Source organism: Emydura macquarii, unplaced genomic scaffold (assembly GCF_026122565.2).
Source record: "Emydura macquarii macquarii isolate MOO-44397 ecotype Brisbane River unplaced genomic scaffold, CSIRO-AGI_Emac_v2 contig_1002, whole genome shotgun sequence".
NCBI classification, from domain to species: Eukaryota; Metazoa; Chordata; order Testudines; family Chelidae; genus Emydura; species Emydura macquarii.
Window position 1 is genome coordinate 1 of NW_027131139.1, and position 24,240 is coordinate 24,240.

Consider the following 24,240-nt stretch of genomic DNA (forward strand, 5'->3'; position numbering starts at 1 on the left):
AATTATTTTCTAAAAACACAAGTCTGAAAACTACAAATAACACAAATCCTCTTTGTGAAAGTCGTAATACCGTTCGGAAAGCACTGCTCAGCATTAGAGCTGAGAGGTCTGAGTTGTGCTAGGAGAGAGAGCCTAGGGTACTGGAGTGAAGGAGCAGGCGTGGGCACTGGTGGCCCATGGGTGAAAGAAGGACTGTGGCAAGCAGGGAGGAGGTGCTCATAGAGAGGAAACGCAGTACATGAAAGTGCAGGGCTTGGTGAGCAGGCTTTGGGAGCCAGAGAGCTGGTCCCGGGCTGGAGACCACATAGAGGAATCTCATTTATTTGTGCCATGTCTCTTTCTATTATGTTCTAGCTCTACCTACTACTGATCTGACGATTCCCGCTCTCCCCAGTGAGTACCTGAGTGCAGCCTGCGGGTGCAGGATTTTGAGGAGAGTCTGATAGGAGGGGCCGCATTGTGATGCTGAGTTTACAATTGTGGGGAGGGTTAAGGGAGCTGTGTCCTTCAGGGAATTGCAGTGTCATGGGGTTTCTTTTCTGTTTTACACTGGTTGACACTCTGTCTGCTGCACTGGGCTCTGACAATGGCAACAGGAAGTAACTTGCCCTGTGGAAATCCTCTCTTTCTTGTGGGGATTTCTTATGCTAGCATGGCCGGCCTTAGTTTTGTGGGGCTACCCTCAGTCCTCAAACGTCCCCAATTCCTGTCCTCTCTGTGCACAGCATAGGCCATGGGCATGGGGAGGGACAGTGAGCTGATTCTTTGGGATCCCTCTTGAATGTAATGGACTCATCGGGTGTCACAAAGGCCGTTTTTCTTAGTCCTCAAGGTGTCACTTTAATCTGATGGTATCCAGATACCAAATCAGAACTACTAAGTATTTTGGTCTTGACATCTTATCTAGGGTGCCTGCTATGTGGGGAAGTGGCTAGCTGTCTTGAACTGTCTGTGAGTTAAGTCTCCTGTCATCAATGCATATCCTCAAGTCTCCACTGGGCTTTTTCACAATCACATTTGGGATGCCAAGGAGATGCAGCTGTAAGTCTGGCTGGCATGCAGTTTAGTTTCTCTTTCATGCCTGACATGCCATGGGGGTTTGACGTGGGGCTGCCTCACAGGAGCAAACCCTGGCATAAGCAGAATCCAGTGTTGCATACAGTCACTTCTCCCTAACTCTTCGTTATTCCTGGAGAACACATGAGCATATAATAAAAGCATCTGTTCTAATCACTTCCTTTAATTTGCTTCCATGGCAGCTTCTGCCAAGTCAGTCCCTAGCTGTGTTACTGACTGGGCTGCCTCATAGCTCTTCATCTCTGCCCCTGTGAGAGGCTTTGAGACACCAGCTCCACTGGACACTGCCCTATGGTCTGATTTTTCATTTGGAGCACTTCCTGGTTAGTCACATTAATTGCTCTTACCCAGAGCTCACCCTTTGGCCCAGCTTGAAACAGAGTTCTGCTAAACACAACCCTGACTGGATATTGGTGGCTCCACACACTCTTACAGTGCTCTATATCCTTAGGGGTGTTAGTTTCAGAATAGCTTCAACTCCATTCCAGCACCATAGGGCATATTATCCAGAGCTTTGCTGCATGGAAGTCTGAGATGTTCATAGAATTATAGAATCATAGAATATTAGAATTGGAAGGGACCTCAGGAGGTCATCTAGTTCAACCCCCTGCTCAAAGCAGGACTAACCTCAGCTATATCATCCCATGTTGCCATTTCTTCCTGTTGAAATTGAGGGGGTTGAGAATTTGCAGCCTGGGTGATATTCTGCCAAGTGCAGGGGGTCAGCAGGGAGCTAATGCACCATGCGTGGTTGTGATTCATGATGGCAAAATGGTGAGAACCCCTGTCCATCCTCTCTGTCACGGTGGCATAAATCAGGAGCGAATCCATGGAATTATACCGTGAAGAGCAGAGATGGGACCTGAAAATCAAAATGGCAATCCTGCTGGCATATTTGGGGGTATTGCCACACGCACAGAGGATCAAATTCCACACTGCCCTGCACATCTGGCATATCATGTACAGCTGTGTTATATGAGTGCAACATGCTGCTCTATCAGCATGGCACCGCTTTACACCCACATTCTGTGTGTGTAAATGACACACCAGCTGCTAGGCAGTGTGGCACCACTACTGGATTGGTACTGTAATCGCACCTGTAGGCCCCAGTTAGGGACCGGAGCCTTGTTGTGTGAGCGAAGATAGCCCTTGGTTTTCTCATACAGCTCGATGTGTCCATCACCCTGCTGGGCACTGAGTTGATACAGATGTCCCCAGCCAGAAGAGAACTCTTTTTCTCCATCTTGGTTTAATTGCTTCCAGACTCTGTATTGCTGCCCTCTGGGTCTGTCATTCCAGTGGTCCTGACCCTAAAGAGTGCTGAGTGTCTCATTTTCCTCTCCTAGTTATACTCCCACGTTCCGTGCTAATACATTCCTCCCCATCCTGGGCATCTCCACCTTGCTCGTTTCTCTTCTGAACCAGTGTTATGCCCCCACGTGGCTGTTGCTTAGCCAGGCCAATCTAATGCTTTCATCTTCCTCTTGAGTGTGTCCTCCAGGCCATGCCCATCTGGGTGGAGGGTCCAGTTAAGAGAATCGTCCCGCCACATTTCTGTTCCTCCCACTAGACCCAGAGTCCTCCCCATTCAGTCTGACTCCCAGCCCCGCTCCCTTGTCTCCCATAATCCTTTGCATTTTGGTGCACTGATGCCCTTCTTATCCTTCATGTTTTGTTTCAGAACTGCCTTTGCCGGGGGCACACCATGGACGACAGAGGTACGAAGAAGTTCCCCTTCCCCTGCTCCCACCTCATTTAATGCTCATCTCCCATCATCTGCCAGGCAGAGACGTGCCCAACCCGAGGCACACGGGCCAGGTTCCGCTCACTCGCCAGGGGGTCTAGGAACGTCCTCTGGGCCGGATCAACTGGCCTGTCCGCGGGGTGTGGCTACCCCCTCCCACAAAGAGGTGGTTTAACTGCCTCCCCTCCCCCACGCTGCACCTACAGTCGCTGCCTGTCAGCGGGGGATGGGAAGGGTTGGGAGGAGGTGGAGCAAAGGTAATGAGACCTCCGGCTGCATTCATTCTTGTGGGGCTGTTTCTGGGCTGGGAAAGATGTCATCCCAGGGCAGCCGAGGGGAGGCAGGCCATGCTGTCAGGGAAGGGAGTACCTCGAGCTGGGATGAAGACACCGAGCCCTATGCAAGGAGCTGGGTCTCCTGTGGGCTTCTTTGCATCCACGGTTCCAGGGTCATTTTGCATGGGCTGGCCTGGAAAAAAGCAGGGGGTGCAGGATGCAGGAGGAGCCATTTCCCTGGGAGTAGCCAGACACAGTCTGGCTTTGTGTCTCCATGTCTGTGGGCACAGATCCCTGATGTTAAATCTTTTTGCATCCCAGATGCCAGAAACACGGCAAGTTCGTTCCATGCAAGAAGCCCCAGCCTCAGGGAAAGCCTGTGAGACCACGCCCTGCATGGCATCCACACAGGCACTAGCAAGCGCCAGGCCACCTCCTGGTGTCTGGGCTAGTCTGCAGAGACGACAGCATGCATAAAATCCACTCGGATGCCAGGATAACAGCATTGTGCTGACATCCAGCCTGTGCCAAATCTATCAATAAAGCACAAACTAATCAACTAACCACTGTGTCCAGCCAGGTGTGTGTAGCTCCCTTGCAGCAAGATGGGTCCACGTGGTATTTATAGCATGTTGCAGTTGTTTGCAGACCTCTGCACACGGCCTAACGCCTTCCTGTGCGCAGGGATGGACTGGTCTCCGCCCCTATCAGCAGCGTGATCAGAACAGGTCACAGGTTACATTTCAGATTCTTCGAGAGCCCCCCATGGGTAGGGAAAGCCTCCTCAGTGGAGAGGAAGGATGGGTAGAGCCCAGGACAGGTGCTCCAAAAACCTGTGTGCAAGTCCCTGTCTGGCCCCACTTGTCCTGTGTGAGCTTGGGCAAGTCCCTGAATCTCTCCGGGCATCAGTTCCCAGGTGTAAATATGGGGTTAGTGATTCCCTTCCTCTTGTGAGAGTGTGATGGGACTGAACATGGCAGGCCATGGTGGTAACTAGTTAAATAGCAGACATGCCTGTGCTGCTGGGGTTATTCCAGACGGAAAGGGAGGAAATGCCCCACTTTCTAGCAGCTTTGTGCAATTCCCCACAGGCCCCCAGTCCTCTTGGTGTCTCCAGGATCCAGAGCTGATCCCAGAGTACAAGCCTTAAATAGCGTTTTTGGGAACATACTCTGAGCTCTGTTTCCCCTTCTCCTGACGGGGCTGGACTCAGGGTCTCTCCTGCCCTCTGCACCATGGGAGGGGATAGTTATTTATAGGGATAGTCAGCTGAGCTCCTAGAGTCCTGCCTGCGGCCAAGGGAAAGTGCAAGGGCAGGGTCCTTGCAGACGAGTGCAGCTGTGGAGACCTGGGGAGCCGGGAGCTGATCTGCAGAAGCTGGCTCCAAGTTCCCCGTTGCCCTAGTACACATATGTGTTCTGAGCTGGGTGACAGGAAGCCAAAGGCATGGGGCCAGCTGGCTCCAGAGATGGCTGAGCACCAAAACCCATTCTTGAAAAGAATCATTAAATATGAGGCATTACTCGGGGAGGGGGGCATGGAAAGATGGGTACAGACTAGGTTAATGTTGCCATGGCATTTCATCTCCTTGTGCCACATAGCACACGGGTCTCTGCCCATCAGCGTCAGAGCTGAGTCCCTTCAGCCATTTACTGTTTAACCCTTCTGTGAGGCAGGGAAATGGCATTCCACGTGGGGAACGGGGGCACAGAGAGGGAAGGGACTTGCCAGGGTCACATACAAAGTCTGTGGCAGGGCCAGGAGATCTCCGGAGTTCCAGCCCATGGCTTGAGCCAAAAAAAACTCTTTGGTTTCACAGTGCTGGGAATCCCAATGAGCTACAGAACGACAGTGATGAATCTATGGACAACATGTTTATTGCAAAAGGGCAGGGGGATGAAACACAAAGGGGAAAGGATGACAGAGAATCCTAGAAGATTAGGGTTGGAAGGATCCTCAGGAGGTATCTAGTCCAACCCCTGCTCAAAGCAGGATCAACCCCAGCTAAATCATCCCAGCCAGGGCTTTGTCAAGCCGCACCTTAAAAACCTCTAAAGATGGAGATTCCCCCACCTCCCTAGGTAACCCATTCCAGTGCTTCACCACCCTCCTAGTGAAAAGGTTTTTCCTAATATCCAACCTAACCTCCCCCACTGCAACTTGAGACCATGGCTCGTAGTTCTGTCATCTACTACCATTGAGAACAGCCTAGCCCCATCCTCCCTGGAACCCCCTTTCAGGTAGTTAAAGGCTGCTATCATATCCCTCCTAATTTTTCTCTTCTGCAGACTAAACAAGCCTAGTTCCCTCAGCCTCTCCTCATAAGTTATGTGCCCCAGCCCCCTAATCATTTCTGTTGCCCTCCGCTGGACTCTCTCCAATTTGTTCACATCCTTTCTGTGGTGGGGGGCACAAAACTGGACACAATACTCCAAATGTGGCCTCTTCCCTCGATCTGCTGGCAATGCTCCTGCTAACGCAGCCCAACATGCCGTTAGGCTCTGGTCTGCTGCTTGTGTTACTGCACTGAAACCAGCAGGCACCACTCTCCGCGGAGGGTTCAGCTCTCCAGACATCTTCTGGGTGACAAATACCCACTATTCAGAATCAAGGGAGGTCCTGGCTCATGGAGACCACAACTTTAGAACCCCGACAGCAAGTAGCGGCCAGAGGAGAAGGCGTGACTCCTGTTTGAGGTGGACACAAGCCAAGGAGTTAGGTGCTGGTCATGAGTTTCCCTAGAACTCAGGAAATTAGGATCCAGTGTTCAAGCCTTGAGGAACTGATTGATAAAGTGTGTGGGGGAGGGGGAACACTATCCATCAGGAATCCAGGATGAGGAGAGGAACTAGTTATGTTGAGATCATGGGGTCTGACAAGGAGGAATGGGATGAATTTAGGAAAGGGAAAATATAGAGATAGATATTGAGACTATCTGGGTTGAATTGGATTCGTCTCCCCAGAGATGGGAGGGGGGTATCACTATTAAAACTAGACTAGACAAGACACTAGAAAATATGCTGGAAGGAACAGCCCAGCATTGTCCCAAGGCAGTTAACTGGGAGGGTCTCATGGACTTTTCCATGTTTTCAATCTATGCACCTGTAGTTCCATCTCAATACTTCCTATTCCAACAGGATGTCAAACAGAGACTGCTAAACAGCTTTAACTCTTCAGGACTGGGTACCTAAGAGCATTAAAAGAATTGGCCAAGGAGTTGTGCAAAGCCACACTGGCCAGGCAAATGTTGTGCAGATATTTAAAAAGGGTAAACAGGACAACTTGAGTAAGTACAGGCTGGTTAACTTGACAGCAATCCCCAGAAAAATGATGACAAGGCTGTTATGGGACACTTCATTTCACAATCATGAATTAAAAGATTGCAGCATAATTAATGCCAGTCAACATGGTTTTAAGGAAAATAGGGTTTTGTCAAACAAACTTGATATTGGTTTTGATGAGATTATACATTTGGTGCCTAAAATAATGATGATATGATGTACTTAGATTGCTGAGAGACATTTGCTTTGGTACCGCATGACACTCAGATTATTAAATTAACACCAGACAAATATCAATGCAGCACGAATTAAAGATTGGCTGACCTCAAGAGGTAATTGTAAATGGGAATCATCATGCAAAGGCAGTATTTCTAGTGGGTTTCCACCGGGGTGTGTTTTGGCCCAGTATCTTTACCAATGACATGGAAGAAAACATAAAATCAATGCTGGTAAAGTGGAGTGGTAAATAATCAGTAGGACAGAACAGTTGTGTGGAGTGATCTGGGTCACTTGGCAGGCTGGGCTACTTTGAAGAACAGACATTTTAATACAGCCAAACATCAGGTCATACACCTAGAAATAAAGAATGTTAGTCACAGATACAAGCTAGGGACTTGTCTCCTGGAAATGAGGGACTCGGAAAAGAAGTTACAGTGAAAAACAACCTTGGGCATGGATTGACTATCTTCTGCCACTCTTAAACAGTAGAATAAATGATTCCTCTTGGAGTTGTATTGTGTTAAGATGCAGGGTCAGTGCTCATGTGTCAGCAGAGGGTTTCCCATGGACTGAGAGCTGAACTCACTGGAAGCTGAAATTCACTAGAGCTGAAGTTGCTAAAGGAGCTGGGAAACCGTGAGAGACTAGCAGCCAGCAGATGGGGCTCATTGAGGCCTGTATCTGGCTGGCAGTGGGAGCCAGCAGAGAGGGCTGGTCGAGCCCCATGATCACCAAGAGGTGGACGGTGCCGCTCTGATGGTTGGTAGGGCAGGGGAAAGCAAGAAGGGAGAGGTGAAGGAAACGCCCCAGGTACTCTGGCATGGGAGCCTCTTGTTATGTTCATGAATTCTGTTTGCACTGTTTTTCCAAACCAGTGCTGTGTTACTTCCTTCCTTTTATTAAAAGATTTACTTTCTACACTCAGACTCTGTGCTTGTGAAAGGGGAAGTATTGCCTTTTGGGGGAGCCCCGGGGATAGTGTGTGATTTCCCAGGTGACTGGGTGGGGGCTCCAGCTGGTTTGGTGCTGTATCATTGACAGGGACCTTTAGATATAGAACCTGGCCCTTGCTGCTGCTGACTCTGTCTGGCAGAAGGGTTACATACTGAAAGGTCATAACTTATCAAGACTCACAATCATTGTGAGGCATATGTATGGGAAATATTTAAGGAATGATGTTATTACATTGAAAGCATGTTTTATGGTTTTGGAGTAAAAGTTTGTCACCAAGGGATAATAGGTCTCAGTGATGGCCCATTGAAGCAGGAGGGAGTTGTATACCACCCCCGGTTAGGCAGTGATGTAATATGAGGCTCAATGGTCCAGCCTGCATCATCCTATGACCATCAATGACAACTGCAAACTATCAAAACCACTCAGAGGTTAAAAAAAAACCATTACAACAGGCAGGGGCTCACCATGTCTATGAACAGAGACAAAGGACAATCTCAGGGTAACGCAGAGTGCGGAGAAGCCCTCTGTATCTATTCACTGAAGAAACGTTAGGGGATAGGAATGTTTTCATGAAAATTTGGATCCTGGTTCCTGTGAAGCCAGCCAGCTTGGCAACAGACTGAAATTTGGGGGTGGAGGGTGGGAATCTACTTTATTAAACAGGCAAGGTAACTATTAATAAGTGCAGGCCCTAGTTGTATGAGTTTGTTGTGTATAGTAACTACTCGTTTCCACCTCTCACTCTTGTTTCTAGCAGAATCTCTGTTTCTTAAATAAACCTTCTTTTGTTTCATTACAAGTGCTGAGGATATTACAGGAGTGATGGATGAAGGTGAGACTGGGAAGCTGGGGTACACTGCCCCTTTGGGCCAGAGGACCTGGATTTCTGTGGGTAGCCAGTGACAGGAGCTCGCCCGATGCTAGAGGTGCCTGTGCCCAAGTGGGTCTCCACTGAGCTGGGAGTGGGGGGCAGGGAGCCTGTCTGTGCTGATCCGCTGTCTCAGGAGGGCAGCTGTGGCTGCTGCTGTACTGAACACGCGTTCACGCTTCTGAGTCCTCGGCACTGAGAGTTCTTTGCTGGAAAATCTCATGAAAAGCCAAACTTCCACAGAAACTTCCACATGGTCAATCTTTACAAAAACAAGACGGGCCATTTACAACACTCACCTTGCTTCTCTGCAGAGGAAAAAGGACTCTGAACTATCTAAGCTCGTAATGCCACAAGGGACCACAACTGTGATACCCCTGACTTAGCCAACAATATTGTAAATCTATCCAGCTAAACACTTAACCCAGCAGAAGAGTCTGTCTTGTCTCGGGGACACTCTTTCTGGCCCCCCCCCCCCCCCCCCCCCCCCCACACACACACACACACACACACACACACACAAGATACAGTTCTGCGAATCCTACTTTCGCCGTCTCCGACTCAAGGAATATTTCCACCACACCACTGAACAACACACTAACCCACAGGTATCTTCCTACCAACGCTACAAGAAGAAGAATTCTGCATGGATTCCTCCTGACAGTCGAAACAACAGACTAGACTTTTATATAGAGTGTTTCTGCCAACGTGCACAAGCTGAGATTGTAGACAAGCAACATTGCTTGCCCCATAACCTCAGCCGTGCAGAATGCAACACCATCCACAACCTCAATAACAACTCTGACATTATAATCAAAGAGGCTGACAAAGGAGGTGCTGTAGTCATCATGAATAGGTCGAATTACAAACAGGAGGCTACCAGACAACTCTCCAACACCACATTCTACAAGCCACTACTATCTGATCCCACTGAGGAATACCAAAAGAAACTACATCTACTTAAGAAACTCCCTAAAGAAACACAGGAACAAATCTACATGGACACACCCCCTGAACCCCAACCAGGGTTATTCTATCTGCTACCCAAGATCCACAAACCCGGGAAGCCTGGATGCCCCATCATCTCAGGCATTGGCACTCTCACAGCAGGATTGTCAGACTATGTGGACTCTCTCCTCAGGCCCTATGTCACCAGCACTCCTAGCTATCTTCGTGATACCATTGACTTCCTGAGAAAACTACAATCCATCGGTGATCTCCCAGAAAACACCATCCTAGCCACTATGGATGTAGAAGCTCTCTACATCAACATTCCACACAAAGATGGACTACGCACCATCAAGAACATTTTCCTTGAGGATGATATGGCACTCCTGGTAGCTGAACTTTGTGCCTTTGTACTGATTCACAACTACTTCAGATTTGGAGACAATCTATACCTTCAAGTCAGTGGCACAGCTATGGGCACCCGCATGGCCCCACAGTATGCCAACATTTTTATGGCTGACCTAAAACATCGCTTCCTCGAAACTCGTCCCCAAGCGCCTCTTCTTTACCTACACTACAGTGATGACATTTTCATCATCTGGACCCACGGGAAAGAGTCCCTCGAAGAATTCCACCGGGATTTCAATAATTTCCACCCCACCATCAACCTCTGCCTGGACCAGTCCACACAAGAAATCCACTTCCTGAACACTACAATACAAATAAAGGATGGTCACATTAATACCACCCTATACTGAAAACCAACTGACCACAATATATACCTTCATGGCTCCAGCTTCCACCTTGGACACATTACACGATCCATTGTCCACAGCCAAGTCCTATGATACAACTGGATTTGCTCCGATCCCTCAGACAGAGACAAACACCTACAGGACCTCCATAAAACATTCTTAAAACTACAGTATCCACCTGGGGAGGTGAAGAAACAAATTGACAGAGCCAGATGGGTACCCAGAAGTCACCTATTCCAGGACAGACCCAACAAAGAAAACAACTGGCCATCACCTACAGCCTCCAGCTAAAATCTCTCCAACCCATCATTAAGGATCTACAACCTATCCTAGAAGATGAGCCCTCACTTGCTCAAGCTGTGGGAGGCAGACCTATCCTTGCTTACAGACAGCCCCCCAACCTGAAGCAAATACTCACCAGCAACCATACACCATACAACAAGAACACTAACCCAGGAACCTATCCCTGCAACAAACCCCGTTGCCAGCTCTGCCTGCACATCAACCCTAGTGACACCATCACAGGTCCTAACTACATCAGCCACACCATCAGGAACTCATTCATTTGCACATCTACTAATGTAATATATGCCATCATGTGTCAGCAATGCCCCTCTGCCATGTACATTGGCCAAACCGGACTGTCACTGTGCAAAAGAATAAACGGACACAAATCAGACATAAAAAATGATAACATCCATAAACCAATAGGAGAGCACTTCAATCTCCCAGGACACTCTGTAGCTGACTTGAAAGTTGCCATACTTGTACAAAAACTGCAGAGTTGGAACTCATATGCAAACTTGACACTATCAGACTGGGTCTCAATAGGGACTTGGAATGGTTCTCTCATTACAAGAAGTAATTGTCACTGTTAACGTATTCTCACCTTCTACTCAACGGTTGTGAATAGGCCTCATCTACCCTAACTGAATTGACTTTGTTAACACTTGCCCTCCCCATTGTTATGTTTCTTACCCTTGGATGTATATATATAACTCCTATCTGTGATTTCCATTTCATGCATCTGACGAAGTGGGTTGCAGCCCATGAAAACTTATGCCCGCAGAAATTTGTTAGTCTTTAAGGTGCTACAGGACTCTTGCTGTTTTTTTTAAGGGAAAGCAGAAAGCCTACAAGGAGTGGAAGATGGTAGGGATCAGCAAGGAAAGCTATCTCTAGTAGTAATAATAGGGCCAAGATTTTCCTAGCCGCTCCCCTAGTAGTTGCTCCAGGTCGATGTCATCGAGCCGACCTGCCCCGACACGGGACATGGAGTCTCCCTCTCGGTGCCGACGTCCATCCCCAGCACCGGATGCAGCTCAAGCCAGGAGGCGGCACCGGTCGAGGTCTGCCAGGCGGTGCTCGGACAGCTCCCGTTCCCACTCTCTGGCACCGAGGAGTTCGCCTGCACCCAGGCGGCGCTGAACCTGGTCGTTGCCATTGTCGGACCCAGCACCGCAGAGTTCGCCTGCGCAGAGGTGGAGCAGAACCTGGTCGCCAGAGTCTGGCTTGGTACCGAGGCATTCGGGATGGCGCCGACCTCGGTCACCGAAGGCTGCTACAGAGCCGCAAGGCAAGCGGTGCCGGAAATCATTGGTACCGAGGCGAAGCTCCGGTACTTCGAGCTCTTCAGAGCGCGACCCCGCTCACTGGCACTGCTCGTGGCGACGGAGGCAGTCCTCATCGTCCTCCAGGTCGGAGGCGTCGAGGGGGCGTTCCCCGGCACGGAGAGGTGCCTGTGACCCAGGACAGACATGGTACCATAGGTCCAGGACCTCTGACTCCACTGCTGCTTCGGGGCCTCCCAGGGAGGCAGTCGTCGGGCGAGTTGACGCCTCCATAAGGTGCCAGAGCCCATGGCACAATTAGCCCCCGGCTGGCCCCAAGGACAGTGGCCACCCCAATGGCCTTACTGGGCCCCATGGAGTCTCCAGGTGAGATCTGAGCCCCAATCCATTAAGTCTTCGGGTGTGCAATCTGTGCGTCCAGTGCCAGAAAAGGCCTATCGGCATCACTCCTTGGATGAGGAGTCAGACCCCCAGGAGGGAACTTCAATGGGTACAACTTTTCTCCAGCAGGGGCCACTCCCGCAGGCTGCACTACTGCAGTCCTCCTCCTCCTCACCTGACGAGGCAGTCTCCCAGGACCACTCTGTGCCACTGGATGATTTCAGGGTGCACTAGGAGCTGCTCAAGAGGGTTGCCTCCAACTTGGGGCTGGAAGTGGAGGAACTAAAAGAGGCCGCAGATAGCCTCTTCAATGTGCTTGCGGCAGCTGCCCTAGCTGGAGTGGCCCTCCCAGTCCACGAACGGGTCCTTAAGATTGTGAAGGCTCTGTGACAAACCCCTTCCTCGGCCACCCCGATGTCAAAGGCAGCCAAGAAGAAATATTATGTCCCTGCCAAGGGGTTTGAGTATTTGTTCACCCACCCCGCCCCGGGAACCCTGGTAGTAGATGCTGCAAACCAGCAGGATAGGCAGGGTCAGCCAGGGTCAAATCCCAAGAACAAAGACAATAAGAAGCTAGACTTGTTTAGGAGAAAGATTTATTCAACGGCAAGCCTTCAGTTTAGGTTTGCCAACCAGCAGACTCTCCTGGGCAGGTATAATTTCAACCCGTGGGACTCTCTCAGATGGTTCACTGAGGCCCTGCCCCAGGACCAGGCCGCAGATTTTAATACTATCGTGGAGGAGGGCAGTGCTCCAGACATCCTCGGATGCTGCTGACTCGGCGAGCAGGGCTATAGCCTCCACCATTTCTATGTGAAGATGCTCATGGCTGCAGTCCTTGGGGCTATCGCAGGAGGTGCAGCAGTCCGTCCAGGACCTCCCCTTTGATGGGTCGGCCTTGTTTTTGGACCAGACTGATGCATGGTCTGAAGGACTCCAGCGTCACGCTTCCCTCCCTGGGCCTTTACACGCCTCAGTTTTCTAGGTGCAGTCACGTCCCAAGCGCAGCAGCAGCCAAGGTCTCAGCCCAGACCTTTCCAACCTATAGACAACGGGACAGAAATCAGGGGTTTAGAAGAAGGAATCAGCCCCCTAACTCATCCTCAGCTCCCCAGCAAGGGCCCCCAGGAGGTCGGGCAACCAAAGGAGACAATTTTGACGGTGCGCCTGAGGGTGGCGCCCCGACTGCTCCATCCCGCCCCTTCCTAAACAGGCTAAGGCCCTTCTACCCCGAATGGGCCAAAATCACTTCGGACCATTGGGTTCTTGGGATAGTCTCGCGGGGCTATGCCCTGCAGTTTACATCTATCCCCCCCAACAACCCTCCCCCTCCGTCCCTCTTTAGGGACCCCTCTCACGAGCAACTCCTCTTACAGGAGGTGGACACCCTCCTCAACCTGGCAGCGGTGGAAATGGTCCCTCAAGGCAGAAGGGGGAACGGGTTCTATTTGAGGTACTTCCTCATCCCCAAGGCGAAGGGAGGGCTGAGACCCATATTAGACCTGCGTCATCTAAACAAATATGTCAAAAGACTCAAATTTCACATGGTCTCCCTAGCTTCCATAATCCCTTCCCTGGATCTAGGAGACTGGTATGCTGCCCTCGATCTCAAGAATGCATACTTCCATGTGTCTATCCTCCCCAGCCACAGGCGCTTTCTTCACTTCTCGATGGCTGGCTCCTACTACCAGTTTGCAACTTTTGGCCTATCTTTGGCTCCGAGGGTGTTTGCCAACTGCGTGGTGGTAGTGGCTGCCCACCTGAGATGAATAGGTGTGCAAATTTTTCCTTACCTGGATGATTGGCTGATCAGAGGCAGGTCCAGGTCCCAAGTGCAGGACAGTGTGACTCTCCCTTGCTCCATGTACCGCAGGCTGGGGCTACTCATAAATGAACAGAAGTCCACATTAACCCCAGTGCAACACATAGAGTTCATTGGGGCTACTCTGGATGCTTCCCAGGCCAGAGCCTTCCTGCCTCAGCCACACTTCGAGGTGATGGGCTCCATCATCTCCCAGCTGTACCGATGCCCACGATAACAGCCAGGTACTGCCTACAGCTGTCAGGTCACATGGTGACCTGCACTTATGTAGTGAGACTCGCTCGCCTGAGACTCAGACCACTCCAGGCATGGTTAGCCTCGGTATATGTTCCGAGCAGACACCCACTGGACCAGATGGTCACGGTTCCCCCACCCGTCCTAGCCTCCCTAGACTGGTGGTGGACTCTCCGGGCAGTGCTGAGGGGCGTTCCATTTGAGGAATTGGTCCAGTCGGTCACCCTAATCTCTGATGCTTCGGACGTAGGTTGGGGGGCCCACATTAGCATCAACCTAGGCACCCAGGGGATCTGGTCAAGGGAGGAGAGGCACCTGTACATCAATGTGAAGGAGCTGAGGGCCATTCACCTAGTGTGCAAGGTGTTCCTCCGATTCTTGATAGGCAGGGTGGTGCAGGTACTGACGGACAACACCACAGCCATGTTTTACATAAACAGGCGGGGGGAGGGAGGGGAGCGCGCTCCTCAGCCCTCTGCAAGGCAGCTATCCGTCTGTGGGACTTTGCCGTGAGGCACAATTCCCACTTGATGGCCTCTCACCTTCCGGGAGTGAGGAACGATGAGGCAGATCGCCTCAGCAGGTTATTTCTACCCCGCCACGACTGGTCGCTACGCCCAGAGGTGGCATCTATGATTTTCCAGAAGTGGGGCATTCCCCAAGTGGACCTGTTCGCATTGGCCTGGAACAAGAAGTGTCCAAGGTTCTGCTCACTCTGGGGTCAAGAAACCGGGTCAATTTCCGACGCATTCCTCATGGACCGGACGGGGAACCTCATGTACGTGTTCCCGCCCATTCTGCTCCTGCTCAGGGTCCTGCTGAAAATAAAGAGGGACAGAGTAGACGTTACTCTGATCGCTCCAGCCTGGCTGAGACAGCACTGGTTCAGCATGCTGCTGGATCTTTCGATCACCCCATCCCTGCAGCTCCTGAGGCGGCATGACCTTCTATCCCAGGACCATGGTCACCTGTTGCACCTAGACCTGGACTCCCTGCACCTCACAGCCTGGAGGCTCTCTGGCTGACGGAGGGTGAGAGAGCCTGCTCGGTGCAGGTCCAGCAAGTCCTGCTTCACAGCAGGAAGCCTTTTACACAGGTTGTGCATTGGGTTAAGTAATGACGGTTTACCTGTTGTGCGAAGTCCTGGGGTATGCCGCCCAGCCTCTCGCCAATAGAGGTGATCCTGGATTACCGGCTCCAGCTAAAGCTCCAGGGTCTGGTGCTGGCCTCGTTGAAGGTTCACCTGGCGGCCATTTTGGCCTTCCATCAGCCGCTAGAGGGGAGATCACTGTTCTCCCATCCCATGTCAGTCAGGTTCCTCAAGGGGGTGGAGAGGCTTTATCTGCAGGTCCATGAACTGATGCCTCTCTTGGTTCTCAGCCTGGTCCTCTCGAGACTCATGGGGCCCCCCATCGAACCCATGGCTTCATGCCCTCTGCTCTTGCTTTCATGGAAGGAAGCCTTCCTGGTGTCCATTACCTCAGCTAGGTTAGGGCCCTGACCTCAGAGCCCCCTTATACAATGGTCTATAAGGACAAGGTTCAGTTGAGGCCACATCTGACCTTTCTGCCCAAGGTGGTCTCCCAATTTCATTATAATCAGGATATTTTTCTCCCCGTGTTTTTTCCCAAACCTCACGGTTCGGAGGAGGAGAGGAGATGGCATTTTCTGGACGTGAGATGAGTCCTGGCCTTCTACATCGAGCGTACAAAGCCGTTCCGGAAATCGACGCAGCTCTTTGTTGCAATGGCTGACCGGATGAAAGGCTTGCCTGTCTCCACCCAGCGCATCTCCTTGTGGATTACGTCATGCATCAAGTTCTGCTATGAGCAGGCGAGGGTGCCACCCCCGGGAACCATCACAGCGCACTCAATCAGATCCTGCCCATCAGCTCCCTGAGGGAGTCAAAGTCTGCTTTTCTGAAGTCCATGGTCCGTATCCTGCTGTTCTCCTTTCTTCCTTTTGTCAGGATCCTGAACTCGACCATCTCATGGTCACTGCTGCCTAGGTTGCCACCCACTTTTACTTTCCCTACCAAATCTTCCCTGTTTGTGAGCAGCAGGTCAAGAGGAGCAGGGCCCCTAGTTGGTTGCTCCAACACTTGCACCAGGAAGTTGTCCACAACACTCTCCAAAAACTTTCTGGATTGTGTGTGCTCTGCTGTATTGCTCTTCCAGCAGATGTCAGGGTGATTGAAGTCCCTCATGAGAACCAGGTCCTGTGAACTGGAAACTTTTCCTAATTGACTAAAGAAAGCCTCTTTCTCCTGGTCTGGTGGTCTATAACAGACACCCACCACAACATCACCCTTATTGTTTTTGCTTCTAAGCTTAACCCAGAGACTCTCAACTGGCTTATCTCCAGTTTCATACTGGAGCTGAGAGCAATCATAGTGCTCTTTTACATACAGTGCAACTCCTCCACCCTTTTGCCCCTGCCTATTCTTCCTGAACAGTTTATACCCATCCATGACAGTGCTCCAGTCGTGTGAGTTACCCCACCAAGTCTCGGTTATTCCTATCATATCATAGTTCCTTGACTGTTGTTCCCTTCTGATCTTAGAGTCTATGAGTCTATACTGCCCCCACCAAAATCTGAAATGGCACCCCTGCTTCTTCCCCGCCTGGTTCTCATCCCCAACATGCAGCTCCCTGCCATGTGTCTGCTGCAGCTGAACATGCTATGCCTCAGCTGATGATGCTTAAATTAGCTTGTCTTGTTGGGAGGGAAGGGGCTGTGAACGTGATTTACTGCAAAGCCAGCAGCTCCCTCTGAACTCTTTGCTTTTCTCTGCTATCTGCACATGCGAAGAATTTTACAGATAAGACACACAACCGTGAGGGACGTGGGAACTCTAGGCCAATATGGCAACATAAGCTAAATAGATTTTGCTCCTTGAGTCTATCACTATAAGGCAGGTTTTCTAATCCTTTGATCATTCCCATGGCTCTTCTCTGAACCCTCCAATTTATCAACACCCTTCCTGAACTGGGGTCCCCAGAACTGGACACAGTATTCCAACTGTGGTCGCACCAATGGCAAATACAGAGGAAAATAACCTCTCTACTACTAAAGATTGCCCTGTTTATGCATCCTTTTTGGCCACAGCAACATCAGCTGATTATCCACCATGACCTCCAAATCTTTTTCAGTCACTGTTTCCCATGCTAGAGCTCCCATTGTGTAAGCATGACATACTTCTTTGTTCCTAGATGTATAGATTTGTAGTTAGCCAAATTTAAATGCATATTGTTTGCTTGCACTCAGCTTACCAAGTGATCCAGATCACCCGTCTTTGTCATTTTTTACCACTCCCCCAATTTTTGTGTCAGCTGCAAACTTTATGGTTTCTTCCAAGTCAGTGATAAATACACACTCATCTGTTTGATGATGATAGGATGATGGGTCCATCAGGGGCTATTAGCTGAGAGGGTCAGGGATGCAATCCCATACCCCACGTCTTCCTAAACCTCTGACTGCCAGAAGCTGGGACTGGATGATAGGGGATGGATGACTCAATAATTTCCCTGTTCTGTTCATTCCCTCTGAAACATCTAGCACTAGTCACTGTCAGAAGACAGGATACTGGGCTAGCTGGACCAATGATCTGACCCGATATAGCCACTTTTATGATCTCCCATTTACAATGACATTTGGAGACCTATCAGTTAGTCAGGTTTTAGGCCATTTAATGTGTGCCATTTTAATTTTATATCATTCTAGCCTTTAATCAAAATGTCATGCAGTACCATTTCAAATGCCTTACAGAAGTCTATGTACATGACGCAGCACTATTTCCTTTGTCAACCAAACTTGTAATCTCATCACAGAAAGCTATCAAGTTAGTCTGACAGGATCTATTTCCTATAAACCCACATTGATTGGCATTAATTATATTACACTCCTTTAATTCCTTTTTAATCAATTCTCACATCAGCTGCTCCATTACCTTGCCCAGGACTGATGTCAGGACTCTAATTACCTGGATCATTCTTTTTACATTTTCAAAAATATCGGCACAACATTAGCTGGCTTCTGGAACTTCCCCAGTGTTCCAAGAATTATTAAAGATCAACATTAACAGTCCAACAAGCTCCTCAGCCAGCTCTTTTAAAACTCTTAGATGCAAGTGATCTGGACCTGCTGATTTAAACATGGTTGACTTTAGAAGCTGCTGTTTAACATCCTCCTGATTTATTAGTGGAATGCAAAGTGTGTTATCATATGCTATCATATTATATATCATATGATGTATAGTAGAACATCAGAGTTACTTTGGGAATGGAGGTAAATGTTTGTAACTCTGAACAAAATGTCATGGTTGTTCTTTCAAAAGTTTACAACTGAACATTGACTTAATACAGCTTTGAAACTTTAATATGCAGAAGAAAAATGCTGCTTTTAACCATCCTAATTTAAATGAAACAAGCACAGAAATAGTTTCCTTTCCTTGTCAAATCTTTTTTTAAACGTTCCTTTTTTTAATAGTAGTTTACATTTAAGATAGTTCTGTACTGTATTTGCTTTTTTTTTTTTTTTTTGTCTCTGCCACTGCCTGATTACATACTGACGGTTCCAAATGAGGTGTGTGGTTGATCAGTTAGTCTGTAACTCTGAGGTTCATAAGTCTGAGGGTCTATTGTATACCATTGTCAGAATTCTTTTTGTTTCTAATTTACTTTAAAAATTCCTTCTTATTGTCCTTATCTCTGTTGGCCATAGATTTCTCTTTGTGTCCCTTTGCTGCCCTTATCAATTTTCTACAATTTTCTACAATTGCTTACTTTTTTATATATTATGTTTTATAGCTGCCTTTATTTACTCTCTAAACCAGGTCATTTTTTAAAACAATATTGCCTTTGTCCTTGTGGGATTGTGGCTTTTTGGGCATCAAGTAAAGTTCACATTCTTCTGAGTAAACTCTTCCTCTCAGCTAATTTGGCTCATAATTGTTTTCAGCTTTGTGAAATTGGCCTTTTTAAAGCACCAAATATATGTCTTATTTGTCTAGACTGTTTGCACATTCTAAATGTGATCAAGCCATGATCACTTGTACCTAAGTTACCATTGTTTTTAGTCCTGCGATCAGTTGCCTTTTATCTGTCCACATTAGAACTAATGTAGAATTCTCCTGTGTTAAATACAACACTTCTTGAGCTAGAAAATGGACACCTATAATATTTAGAAATTCCAAGGATTTAGCTTTTTCCCCTGATATATTGTAAATAGGCGCATACAGAGCTGATCATTCTGTTCTCTAGTGTGATTTGGTGTCTGTAGGAGACATTAACTAATACCCGACCTTGTGCTTTATCTGTTAGGACATTGATCCATAAGCATTCAAGGCCATTTTCTTCCAAGTTATCAGTGATTTGGAAACAGGTAATGCCATTATTGATATCAAGTGCCGTGCCGTGCCGTGCCCCGCCCCGCCCCGCCCCGCCCCCCATGCTCACTTGATCCTTCCTAAATAGGTCATAGCCATTGATTCTAACTTTCCAGTCATGGGGATCAACCCATCAGATTTCAATCATACCAACTACATCAAATTTATGCTCATAAATAAGCAATTCCAATTTTTCCTGTTACCCAGGTTCCTAGAATTGATGTATAGGCAATTAAATAATGTCCTTTGGTTCCTTGATTCATTTTGTCCTTAAGATCTTGATTTTGTGCTGCATGTTAATCTCTTCCCTCTTTGACCCTCCCCTTTTTGTTATTAGTTTAATGCCGTCCTGACAACTCTAACCTGCCTTTCTCTGAGAAGATTAGTCTCCCTTCTGCTGAAGTAGAGGTCATCCAAATCATACAGCCTTTTCTCCCCTTAGAAGGTGAACCAGTGCTCCACAAACCAAAATCCTATACCCTACAACGCTCACCTAGGCAGTGGTTCACTTCCAGAATTTTTCTTTGCTCATGGGACAAGAAGGTATCTCAGAGAAGATTGCTTGGACATTCTTCTTCAACAGAGTACTGAGTTCTCTGATGTCATCTACTAACTGGGATATATCCTATGATTCAGTGTCATTAGTCCTGATATGAACCATCACAACTGGATCCTTCCCCGCTGACTTCAAAAAGTCTACCCAGTCTTAGAGTGATGTCTCATATCTTGGATCTGGGAAGGCAGCACAGTGTCCTGTTGTCTGCGGGTCCCTTGCAGAATGTTCTTTCAATTCTTCTGAGTATTGAATCCCCAACAAGGATAGTCTTTCTTTCTTGAATGGTTGGAGAGCTCTTTATGGGCAAGCTTGGGTTTTTTATGGTTGTTAGTTGTGTTTTAACACAAGAATGGGCCATACAGAGTCAGACCAATGGTCCAGCTAGCCCAGTATACTGTCTTCCAACAGTGGCCAATGCCAGGTGCTTCAGAAGGAATGAACAAAACAGGTAATCATCAAGTGATCCATCCTGTCGCCCAGTCGCAGCTTCTGTGTTAAGTAACACAACTGTAAATTGTAGTGGAGATGCTAAACAAATGTTTGTTCAAGGATGACCATGTGTTCCTAGTCATTAGCCATGACTAACAACAATTTTGTGTCCTGCCGACACTAGAATTTACAGTGGTATTAGTACACGTGTTAATTCACATGACTAATGATTCACGTATAGAAATACCCTAACAGCCAGATTTTCAGAAGTGCCCAGCTCCCAGCAGCTCCACTCTGACACTTATGGGCAGTTTTTCAAATGAGTTGAGTCCCTGAGCTTGTCTGAACACCTGATCCCTAGCTTTGGTATCTAAGGGAGCAGCCACACTAGGAAAAAGGTGGGGGTTTTGAATGACATGTTAGTTAATGCATACTAACAACCTGCTGTGGACAGGACACTGGATGAATGGGCAAGAAAATGGCAGATAAAATTCAATGCTGAAAAATTCTAAGTAGTGCACTTTGGAAAAACTACTCCCAACTATACATATAAAATGATGGAGTCTAAATTAGTTGTTACCACTCAACAAAGAGATCTAGGAGTCATTGTGGAGAGTTTTCTGAAAACATCCATTCAATGTGCAACAGCAGTCAAAAAAGCTAGCAGGATATTAGGAAGCATTAGGAAAGGGATAGATAACAAGACAGTAAATATCATAATGCCACTATAAAAATCCATGGTACACCACATCTTGACTACTGCGTGCAGATCTGGTCACCCCATCTCAAAAAAGATATATTAGCAATGGAAAAGGTGTAGAGAAGGACAACAAAAATTATTAAGGATATGAAACAGCTCCCATATGAGGAAAGCTTAAAAAGATCAGGACTCCATTCATTTTGGAAAAGAGACGACAAAGGGGGGATATGATAGAGGTCTAGAAAATCATGAATGGTGTTGAGAACATGAATAAGGAAATGTTATTTATCCCTTCACATAACACAAGAACCAGGAGTCACCCAAAGAAATTAATAGACAGCAGATTTAAAATAAACAAAATGAAGTACTTCTTCACACAATGCACAGTCAATCTGTGAAACTCATTGCCTGGGGATGTTGTGAAGGCCGAAAGTATAACTGGGGTCAAAAAAGAATGAGATAAGTTCCTGGAGAATAGGTCAATGGCTATTAGCTAAGATGGTCAGGGATGTAACCCAATGCTCTGGATGTCCCCAAACATCTGACTGTCAGAAGCTAAGAGTGGACGACAGGGGATGGATCACTTGATAATTGCTCTCTTCTGCTCATTCCCTCTGAGGCACCTCACCTGGAACTGGCCATTGTGGGAAGACAGAACACTCTGCCAGATGGACCATGGTCTGACTCGGTATGGCCCTTCTCACGTTCTTAAAATCATTCTCCACCCACCTCCGAAAATACCTGCATGGGGGGAGAATGGCAAGAGGGAAAATAAGATGGTGCTTGATAATTGCCCTGTTCTGTTCATCCCCTCTGAAGCATCTGGCAGTTGCCACTGTCAGAAAACAGGAGTCTGGGCTAGACAGACCATTGATCTGACCCAGTTTGGCTGTTCTTATGTAGTGTTCACATGTATTCACAGATTGAGGTGAGCACAGGGGGTGGGGTGGACCCTGGGGACAGCTTGAATGCGCATGTGGGGAAGCTAAGACAGGGTTTAAAAGAAAATCCCTATTTTCCTAGTGAAGACAAGGCCTGAATGGGAGCTGCTGAAGACTTTCGAAAATCTGGCCCTGGATCCTTGTGGAAATTCTGGCTTTAACATGCAGAGCTTGTCCTGAGCAGAGCTCCGTACTGCCAACCTCTGCAATGAAAAGCAGCCTTTGGGAAATGCAATCAGTTATTCCTGACAGCTCCTCTTAGTGTAATTGTTCCCTGAGGCTGGTTGTGGTGTTATTAACAATGGATTTACTCAGAACAGAGTGGAACTTAAATTAGAAACTGACTGGCAGGCCCTCATGCTTTATTGTGTTGGCCAGTGTAATCCTGTGTGAAAGGACAGCCTGTGTTTGCATTTCACACAAAGAAGCCCGTCTGCTAAAGGAACTTCAGTTGTACCAGAGTCTTTATAACAGTCCTTAAAAGGAGTGATTTTCAGAAGTGCAGAGCAAAAAGTGGGTGAACTAGAATGCCGGGCAATGGAAGAGGGCAGAGATATAATCCAATCCAATAATACACCCAAACAAGTCAGTAAAAACAAAAACAAACCTTCGGAATGGAGGGGCCAACGCCATGGCACCGATCTGGGTCCAAACGCCAAGCTCTGAGAATACAAATATCCTAGCAGGGTCCCACTGCTGGGCTCCCAAGCAGGAAAAGGAGACTTAGCCAGTGCCACTAGATCATCCTGGGCCAAACCCCTCACTTCATGAGAGTGACTTGATAATCATGAGTTTTTCAAATAACAAAGGCTGGCCTCCGTTTATTTGCTCCTGGCTGGGAATCTTTAGGGATCACATTTTCCAGCTCCTTGGCATAGCTGCAAGGGTTAGAAACTCCTTTTAAAAGCATGACAGCTGAGATTATCTGACAATCACCTGACTCCAGGAGTGAGGCCTTTAGGGAAAACACCGACTATCAGAAGAAAATGGCAGGAGTTGGTGACACTGTTCAGACAAAGTCTAAGGGGATGTCACCACTTGGAGGCAGGGGTGTGACTCTGATCCAGCTAGTATGCTAAGCGGCCACAACATCCGCAGCTGCGGCAGGGGCTAGCCATTCCAGGTGCAGACCTGTCCAAGAACACAGGCTGATATTTGGGGCGGGCAGCCCCTCCCTCCCACCAGTCACACTGCCACACCTACCTTCTATTGATCAGAGCTAGCGCAGGTGTGTCTCCGTGAGCTGGGAATAACACTGCCAGTTCAAAGGGTAGACGGCCCCTGACAAACTGATGAGAACGGGGGATTTCAATTTCCACACTTAACCTGTCTGAGTCTCACAAAGGGTCATGATTTAGAGAAGCAATTTCTCGACCCCATACAAGATGGCTTCTCAGAACAGCCATCTCTAGCTCAAAGGCTGCACTCGACTCAGTGCAGAGTTCCATGCATGAGCCAATACGAGATCTGCAGCTGGGTGTCACGAAGGATAAGTGACCACAATGTAGCTGGGAGAGGAAAGGCACCAAAGACTTGTATTGAGACACTGAACTGTAGACAAGGGATTTCAAACAAGGAGAAGTGCATCAGAAAGGCTCTAACGTTGAAAGTCAGGATACCAAATTCCAGGGTTTTGGCGTGGAGGCTCCTGCAGGGACCAATAACCGTGTTTCGGGGGCACAGAGCCCTCTGAGCAAAGAGGGAAGCAGGAGGGGAAGGGTTAAACCAGTCTGGCTAATGGCACGTCCAGCGGTGATTTGAGCCAAACAGGGATCCTGCAGACAATGGAATGCTGCCCCAATGAAGCCAATACACAGGAGCAAAAACTACCGCAGGGGCTTGGGACGCTGAGGATGGAATTGGAAGAGCAAAGAGCTCACAGCATTAAGACTAATGACCCCCCTGGTTCTCACCGTCTTTCTGGCCAGGCTTTGTTCACCTGCTGCAGCGTGATGGCGACACTCCTCACTAGGCCAGGATCCCACTGTTACTGTAACGGATTACGTTCACCGTTACTACCATGGTCGGGGACCTAGTGATTTCCTGCACAGCATTATATTTCTCAGTGCAGCATTCTGAATTACTTCTCATCTGTAAAC

General features: G+C 48.3%; 1 long non-coding RNA gene across 1 annotated transcript; it reads left to right on the top strand.

Annotated features, from left to right (window-relative positions):
* Positions 1–353: 353 nt before the first annotated feature.
* LOC137150656 (uncharacterized) lies at positions 354–3,650 on the top strand. Its single transcript, XR_010919044.1, has 3 exons — positions 354–393; positions 2,759–2,795; positions 3,418–3,650. It is a non-coding gene; the product is annotated as an uncharacterized lncRNA (long non-coding RNA).
* The last annotated feature ends 20,590 nt before the right edge of the window (positions 3,651–24,240 follow it).